The sequence below is a fragment of the Elephantulus edwardii genome, unplaced genomic scaffold (genome assembly GCF_000299155.1).
Source record: "Elephantulus edwardii isolate Elephantulus edwardi_28Jun2011 unplaced genomic scaffold, EleEdw1.0 scaffold00010, whole genome shotgun sequence".
NCBI lineage: Eukaryota > Metazoa > Chordata > Mammalia > Macroscelidea > Macroscelididae > Elephantulus > Elephantulus edwardii.
Genome location: NW_006399760.1, coordinates 7,361,896 through 7,362,286, shown reverse-complemented (window position 1 = coordinate 7,362,286; position 391 = coordinate 7,361,896).

Here is a 391-nt window from a genome sequence, read left to right as displayed (position 1 = left end):
ATGTATGTATATTGTTGGGAGGTGCCATAGAATTGAGTAAGACTCATAGTTACCCTATGAAATTTGAAATTTGTCATCATCACAATCTCTGACACACTTGAGCTCATTGCTGCAGTTACTGTGTGATTGACTTCCAGTCTCGGTTGTACTTCTACTACTATAACTACCCATGTTCTTATATTTTTCATAGAGTTTTCCGAGGTCTGTTGTTTAAGAAGTGCATGGCCAATCCTTCTTCCTAGTCTGTCTTAATCTTGGAGCTCTACTAAAACTTGTCCACCATAGATGACTCTCTGGCATTTGATGCCCTGGTGGCACAGTCTTCACAGCACCCACAAGTTACCTGGGTACAATAAACTGACAGACAAGTGTATTAAATAGAACAATTATA